This window comes from Peromyscus maniculatus, chromosome 15 (genome assembly GCF_049852395.1).
Source record: "Peromyscus maniculatus bairdii isolate BWxNUB_F1_BW_parent chromosome 15, HU_Pman_BW_mat_3.1, whole genome shotgun sequence".
In the NCBI taxonomy this organism is placed as follows: domain Eukaryota; kingdom Metazoa; phylum Chordata; class Mammalia; order Rodentia; family Cricetidae; genus Peromyscus; species Peromyscus maniculatus.
Genome location: NC_134866.1, coordinates 32,394,482 through 32,402,451, shown reverse-complemented (window position 1 = coordinate 32,402,451; position 7,970 = coordinate 32,394,482). Strand labels below are relative to the sequence as shown.

Here is a 7,970-nt window from a genome sequence, read left to right as displayed (position 1 = left end):
CATGCTGAACTGTGACATTGGCCTCTCCCCCTCTCTTGTGGCCCTTTCCTGACATAAGCACTGAAGAAAGATTTGCTCTTCTGTTTTAGAACATCTTTGTCTAGGCTAAGAAAAGCATCTATTGGGAGCTAGGGAGAGCTTTGCTAAGGTATCACTCTTTTCTGGGTCTGTCTGTACATCTGTGCAGTCCTTATGGGCTCAGAAAGAACTAGGGTTCTTTCTCTCATCAAATGGCACTGTGTTCAAGAGGAAGAGGTCATGACTATCTCTCTTTTTGCAGTCCCCTGGGCCGAGTTCAGCTCTCTACTATCAGAGCACAGATTAGGGGAGCTTTGTAATTATTTAGGAGTAACGCCACCAATCATAAGCTTAGATAACTTGTCTTGAGTACAAGTGTGAAATAATTGTAAAATCACCATCATAGTGTTCAGTGCTTGAAGATGCACGAAGACCCCAACCAAAGGATACAATGACAAAGCATGAGCTCTTTAAGTACAATGACATCATAATTTTTCAGATAATTTCTAGGGCTAAAATAATACATCTTAAAATTTTAATATAAAATATTTCATTTACAACTAGAATATCATTACAATGATGAGTGCTTTTATTGAGAAAGTCATTAGACTTAAACCATATAATAAGAAAAATTGATCATTTTCAGGTCGTGGAATTGGAATCACTTCCAAATTCTGGATGTGTATAAATCATGAACCCTTTTCAATCATGGAGTTTATTATTAAGCTGACATGAACATTTGCTAGAAGTACCTTTAGTTCAAGACTTCTAGGTCTTTGAAATCACCCTACAGCAGCCAGTGTCCCAGATAATCCCAGGGGCCTTTGATTTCTGGTATGTCTTAATGATATGACAATGAATAGGTCTGTCATGCATAATCCACAGAGGATGGAAAGGACAGTGTATAACTTTTATTTACATTACATTGTAGCTTCCAGCTCCCTCCTCCTCTATTTGCTTAGGGGGCAACCAACTGCCTGTAACAAATACTCTCATAGAAGCCCATGGGAATGCTCGTGGAGCCAGTGATTGAGCCCTCTTACCAACAGGCACCACCAAACTACTAATGAAATAAATGAACCTTTGGGGAGGATCTGGGAGGAGTTGTAGGAGGGTGAAGAATATGATCAATATATAAATATTATATATGAAAAAAATTAAAGAAAAATTAAAAACCAAAGTTCAACAACAGAAAAAGACAAGTGAACCATCTTGGAAAGTTGCTCCTCTGCTCCCACTCCCAACCTTCAGAAGGTCTCAGGCTTGGCCAACATCTTTTCTACAGTGGTGTGAGGGATTTCAAGCTAGAACTAAATAGCTACATTGCTTTTAAATGTGTGATCCACAGACTGTGAGATAATAAATGCTTGTTATTGTGATAGCCACCAAGTTTGGGGTCACGTCTCACACAGCAGCGGCCAAAACTAGAGTATGAATGAGAAGGAATGGAAGGTCTAATGTTATGGTGGAGTGGCTTATTCAGGGTTGAGAGCCATCATCCAGCTGCTGGAAATACTTTTTATTAAGAATATACAAATGTGTCCCATACTGAAAACTGCTTCCAACTGAAAGGACAATGATTAGTTGCTGTTAGGATTAAAAAAAAAAAAAAATCTGGCTCCATTCAATTTTCCCCACCCCCAATTCTGCTTTTCTTTTTCCTTGAGCATCTGCCCCTTTAGTGACTAAGGATGTTGAACACTTTTTGAAGGGGCCATTGGCCATTTGTATTTATTTTGAGAACTGTCTATTCAGTTCTTTGGCCCATATAACATGGTCAGTTCTAGGTTTTTTTTTGTATTAAGTTTTTGCCATTCTTCCTACATTGTAGATACTGACATTGTAGAAGTCTAACTGGCAAAGATTTTCTCTTGAGTAATAGAACGCATTAGGTATCAAAGTGGGGAGGGGAATGTTGGGATAGGACAGTAAGGAAAGCAGAGTGTAAGGAAATGGGAAGAAGGAGGAATGGAAGGATGGGAGGACGGGAGGACGGGAGGACGGGAGGACCAACCAACACTGTTGGTACAAATGCCGTAAGGAATCCTATGGTGATATTTTATTTGTACTGAAATGTGATTTTAATTTTATGTTAATAAATAAAGTTGCCATGGGGTCAGAGCTATTAGAGCCATAGCAAGAGCGTGGTGGTTAGAAGAGCTATGTAGATTTCTGTGTGTTCAGGGATACAGCCAGTATTGGAGACATACGCCTTTAAGACCTGGAGGGCGGTACTTACAGGCAGTGATGAGGCAGTCATGTGGTTGGGTTTACAACCAATGAGAAGGCAGAACAGAAAGACTATTTAAACACAGACAAACAGGAAGTAGCTCTCTCTCGGGGAAGTTAGGAGCACTGCAGGAGGTAAGATTTTATCTCTGAGCTCTGACCTCTCGGCTTTCTCTTTTACATTGGCTCTGTGTTTCTTATTTTAAAAAGACGATTGGTTACATCTACAGAATCCTGTTTGTTGCAAGCTGATTCAAAACACAACAATAACTGATCTCTCAAGTAGGGCCCCTAATAAACTTTCTGCATGCTCCCCTTCTTCATAGTCTGGTTTTTCAGGTTGCTCACCTCAAACACTTAGTACCTGGAATGGACAGAGTGGATCCTGAATCGGCATGTGGTGGGTGGCCTGGCTAGTTATCAGAACCTTGGAAGAAAAGATTAAGGCCAAGGATGTCTATGGAGGAGGTGTGAAGCAGGCCTCTAGAGATAAGCTCACATGTTGATTTTTTTTATGTTTTAATGCCTAGAAGATAGCATATGCTATGGAAAAGGTTCCAAATTATATGCAAATTGGCCAGCAGACATTAGCCAGCTTTACCATTTTAAATATTTATTATTATATGTAGATGCATGTAGGTGTCTGTGAATGTATGTCATGTGCATGTAGGTACCATGGAGGCCAGAAAAGTGTGTCAGATACCTTGGAACGGGTGTTACAAACATTTCTGTGATCAGCTTGACATGGGTCCTGGGATCCGTGTCTGGTCCTCTGAGAGAGCAGAGTTGAGCCACCTCTCCAGCCCCTGTCCCCTGTCCTTTTGTACCTGTTGTAATGGATGCCTGAAGAGTGTGGCTCTGATGTCAGAAGTGGAGGTTACACACAGTCCTGGTATTAGACTGGCAAAGCCACTGTTGCCGCCGAGTGTCCATCTACGGCCAGCCTCCAGAAACATGAGCCAAATTCACTATTTCAAAAAACTAAGGCACCCAGATCCAGTGATGCGCTACAGCAATGGGAAACACGGAGTAAAACAATTGTCAACTCAATATTCAGGAAAGAAAAAAAAAAAAAAACAGCATTAAATTTTGAGGTAGGAAAATAGGAAAGTTCTCTGAGTTGTATTTTTTTTTTTTTTTTAAATCATTGCACAAAGCATTTTTGTTTAAATCCTAAAATTGTATTTACAAGTGAGCTCAATGGCTTCCTGGAAGAACAGAGTGTCTACATGATGGGTCACGGGGTAAATGACAAGATAAAGACCAAGAGCAGGGGAATGAAGGCCTGTCCTAACAGGATGACTTGACTGAGATGTGGGGCCCACTTTCCCCATGCACAAGGAACAGAGAATAGGGCCGTGGGAATAGAGGCACAGTCTGTATCCTACTGTGCTGAGGTGGGTGAGCCACGGGGACAGTGTGGGTCACTGAGGCTGTGTACTCACAGTGACCGTCCAGGTTTCGCTGTTGCTATCTTCAGTCAAACTGGCGCCATACAGAACTTTGGTTGCTGTGACTTCTCTGGTGTAAGGATTAATTATTTGTCAATTTCCCAGTATGTTCCTGAATGACTTACAGCAGAATACCGCGCAATCAAATTGGGTACTTTTCCAGAAAGAGAAATATCAGGAGGAATTAGGAGGTTGTGGACTCAGAGGCGACTGAACTGAGGGGAATCCTGAGTCTGACTGAGAAGGGCACCGTGAGTCGTCTCTACTCAAGGGGTCAGCAGGACCCTTATGCATCTGAGTGGTGCCTTCCCTCCACACTTCCTCCCTTCTGTCCGCCAGCTGTGGGACATCCCTCTGCTTTATCTGGCTCTCCAGGAGGGAAACCCTAAACAAAGGGAATTGCCAAACAGGGAATCTAAGCTGATAGGCTCCTTCAGGCAGGCCTCTAGGCGCAATGAGAGAAGTTGGGGAGTTACTTCCTCCTTCTCGCCTCTCATAGGGCAGGCGCCCGCTGGCTGCATTTCCGGTGTGCAGTGGGGTCTCGGTGTCTATCAGCGGGACGCCCTTTCCTTTTCCCGTGCTCTCTAAACAGAGCCCCTCTCCACTGGTCTCTCTTGGCAGGGGGGAGGAACTCTCCCCAGCTGTTGTTTGCTCTGAGATACTTTTGTTTTCCCTATCTCTTGCCTTGAGCAATTTTTTTTTTTCTTTCTGTTTCATTCCTAGTCAAGCGACTGAATTCTGTGCCCGGTTGTTACAGTAACAAAGGAAACATCCAGGTACATATTGCTCCCACCATAGAGGGTGGGGGTGGGTGGGTGCTAAGACCTTGCACTTGAAAAATCTAAATATAATTTTGATCCGAATGAAGGAGGAAATAAATGTTCCACCTCCTTTCCACTCTAGATGTCCTGACCGGGCAGGAGATGTGGGCAGAGGAGAACTGAGGACTCCAAGTTGCTCATAGGGAGGGGCTGGCAGGGACCCACTCTCTGAGCCAAAAGCTTTACAGGGGCAGGGCCAGGGCCAGGTCCCAACCAGGCCAGGTCTGCATCACAGAGCCTGTGCCTGCCACCTTGCCTTTACCCCGGTGTGGAGCCCTACTTCTGGACCGCAGGTCCCCGCGGGAGGGAACTCTGAGAGGCAGGTCCATGCACGGGTCATGGCAAGATACCTTCTGTCTTCCTCCATCCGTGAGACTACCCAGGGAGAGGAGGATGGAGAGCATTCCTCCTGCAGTAAACCCAGCCCTGAGCCATTTGCACCCAGTGGCTGAGTTATAATCTTTTCATTATGCTTTGCATACTTGCGACCAAGATCTCTCCTGCTCTGGTACAAATAAGATTGCAATCAGCCTGCCCAAGGAGGCTCTTGAAAGCATCAGTCTTGGGGAAGAAATGCCATTTATGGACCCTAAATGTCCTTTAACCAGCGAAGCTCCCTCCTGTCTCCTTAGCTGGAAGACAGTCTTCAAGCGTAGTCACAAGAAGTGCTGGCTGAGCCTCCTCTCCAGGCTTTCCTCAGTGGTGAGAGCAGCCTCCACCCCTTCTCAGTGTATTGCTTGCTGAATGCCAGCTTTCTTGCGCTGCTCCTGCACACGCCAGTTTCAGCTGCCATACTTAATTTTCATGTCCGAAGGGCCTCCTGGGAATTTTCTGCTTTCCTTAAGTGAGTAAAAATAACTAAGGGACACGGAGCATGTGACCCTCATTCCAAGGTATCTCACTTGCTGCAGATATGTCTGCTCATGCCCACGAACATTTGCTTATTTGTTGGCACATATTAATCGCACATGTTAGTGGGAGTCACCGTGATGTGCCCATACATGCATTGAGTATATTCAGCACCCATGCTGCCTCCCTTTCTAATAGTATACTTTTCAATCCCTAGTAATCACAAAGCTACTTTCAGATCGCCTTTTTTTTTTTTCATTTTCTACATGTGAGAAGGAACATGTAGTACTTGACTTTCTGTGTTCATGTTCTTCTTAACACAACAACTTCTGGTTCCACCTAATTGGCTGCAAATGACAGGATTCCTTTTCGTGTTTTTTTTTTTTTCTTTATGACTGAATAATACTCCGTGGTGGATATATACATTTCCTACACCATTTATCTGTTGCTGGGCACCTTGCCCAATTTCCTATCTCTGCTATTGTAAATAGTGTTGCAATAAATGTGGCCCAAACCCATTTATTCCAAAGAAAAGATAAAGCATAAAGCAATAAACTCTCCTATCTGTTTCCTAGATCACTGGGCTTGAATTAAGGTGGTGAGTCAGGACAAAAGAAGCGAGTTATGTAGAGGCCAAGCATGTGGCCAGAGGTAGACATGTGTTATGCTTCAGTTCCCCCACAAAGATAGATTGAGAGAAAAATATCCAGCCAACAAAGCTAGATTACTTGTTCAGCAGAGTGATGCAGAACAGAGAGTCTCACCAAGGTGTACCCCTATGGCAGGAAGGCTGTAACAGTGGGAACAGTGTGGTCCTGTCTCCCCCAGTGAAGACGCATGACCATGGCAGTGTTCCTTTGTCCGAACAGCTGCTCCTGACTGAGATGAGCCTGGAGAATCCCTAGGTTACCCTCACCGGGATCCTGTAGAAAACCCTTGTGGGGTCCTCACTGGCCCTCACTCAAGGAGTGAGGCTGTGCCGAGCCCAGCTGTGGCCACCATGATGCCCTCTGAGGTTCTCTGGGGGCCTGTTCTGGGGAGGGGCAGAGTCAGAGAGTGCATGGCTGCTGCTATTCTTGATCTGTTACCTAGCCAGCCCTCAGTCGCCAGTGTTTCTCAAGTCATAGTTTAGCTGTGAACACCCGAGATTGTCTTCCTGTGCTGACCACAGTAGCTGCTGGTGGTCACGCCGCTTTCTGGCATAGCCAGGCAGCGAGCCAGCCACCTCAGAGTGGCAAGAAGAGGCGAAGAGGAAGGTTGTCTTTCCTTCATGGCTGAGGAGGGATTGTGGGTACCCACTGCCTGGGACGCTCAGGCTAGAATCAAGCTGAACAAATTATAGGGAGTGATCCGGGGACAAGACCCTGGGCATAGGCGTCAATCCAGACCAATGTTTTTGGAGGCCTCTGTTTTGTGAAAGGTGCTGTAGTCAACTTGCCTTTCTCTTTGTGAATGGATTCATTTGTGAAATTTTCTAAAGACAGGGGAGGAGGCAAGAAGGGGAAAAAACAAAAAAAACAAACCAACAAAAGACAGAAAACAGAGCCCACTAATGCCATCTATTAACTGCAATCCAGACCTTTAGTCTCAAGGATTTCTCTACAGTCCCTACCAACATTTTGGTCTCTCGTGTTTTTCTCTTTATGGTACCAGGATGACAGTCATGGAATTCTTGAGTTTTCTCGGAGCCTTGCCACTGAGGGAAATTACCCACTTGCAGCCACTGGATAATATTTACCGAGCAGCCTTGTGCTGGGAACTCAGGAGAATCTGGTCTTCTCGGAAGTGAATCCGCGTGTGAAACTTCAGAGATTATCTGAATGCTGTGTCTCAATGAGGAACTGGATACAAGAGCAGAGCGTGGAAGACTTTAAATATAGCAAGAGGGAATTCTCTGGTGGGGATTGGAGGAGGGAAATGAAACAGAGGATTGTGGGAAATGCAGGATAAGAGTAAAGAGTCTGAGTGACTTGATGGTGACTTACTTGAATATATCATAATCGTCAGCAACTTCTTGCCTTTCACACACATTTATGTTCATCAGTTCCTTCTCGCTCTCCCCCTCCCCACTCCCTCTCACTCTCTCTCCTCCCCCTTTCTCTCTGTCCTCCCCACTCCCCTCAACCAACGTGTTATCACTTCGCAATGCCTTCCCTTTATTCCATTTCCGTGGAACTGTAAACTGGCCCTCCATCACCTAGAATAACTTCTTGCCTTCATCCAGACCCACTCAGCCTCACCAAGCCACACTGATTCCTCTTCCAGGAAACTTCTGCCTACATATGGTCAATACGATGTGGTTAAGTCCTTAGCAGTTTCTATTGATTTGAAGGTATTTTGTCCCTCTTTCAAACGCTAAGGGCTATGGGATAAAAATTCTGGCTATCTTCCCTTGGGGCAGGCATGGGAAAGATGCAGAAAGCCTGTTTGCATTATTGGTACATGGAAAGTTCAGGGCTTTGTTTCTTCTTCCAAACTGTCACCAAGTGTGTCCTCACGTGGGCAGGCTTTTCAGTTCTTGGCCATCTCCCCTGCATAATGACTCTTTGGTGTTCTCTTTTCTGCCCAGTGGGGGAGAGTTTGTTCCTCACAAAATGTTTGA

The 7,970-nt window shown here is 45.0% G+C and overlaps 1 long non-coding RNA gene across 1 annotated transcript; it reads left to right on the top strand.

Moving 5' to 3' along the window:
- The first annotated feature begins 4,239 nt into the window (after positions 1-4,239).
- On the top strand, positions 4,240-7,342 carry LOC143268755 (uncharacterized). Its single transcript, XR_013044878.1, has 2 exons — positions 4,240-4,474; positions 7,022-7,342. It is a non-coding gene; the product is annotated as an uncharacterized LOC143268755 (long non-coding RNA).
- Positions 7,343-7,970: the final 628 nt, after the last annotated feature.